The sequence below is a fragment of the Parasteatoda tepidariorum genome, chromosome 3 (genome assembly GCF_043381705.1).
Source record: "Parasteatoda tepidariorum isolate YZ-2023 chromosome 3, CAS_Ptep_4.0, whole genome shotgun sequence".
NCBI lineage: Eukaryota > Metazoa > Arthropoda > Arachnida > Araneae > Theridiidae > Parasteatoda > Parasteatoda tepidariorum.
Genome location: NC_092206.1, coordinates 6,402,436 through 6,402,768, shown reverse-complemented (window position 1 = coordinate 6,402,768; position 333 = coordinate 6,402,436).

The window sequence follows — 333 nt, the reverse complement described above, 5'->3', positions numbered from 1 at the left end:
TTCAAAATTGTCATTTAAGTACATGATTTTTCGCCGAATATTTGATTCTCGGCCAAATCACTAGTATTAAATTTGCTAATTATTATTCATTACAAAGTTTTAAATATTTAAATGCAACCGAAATATGTTTAAAATATCTATAAAGAAAAAGTATTAGACTTCAACTTTGAATTTAACCTCACTTCAATCAGACGATTTCGAATTTTTGAACACCCCCATGGAAAAGTTATACCTAGGTGCTTGAAAAAGCTTAAGAGTTTTTGATATCATTTTAAAATGGGAAGGGAAAAAACAGTTTCCCATATATATAGTATAAAATATATATATATATAT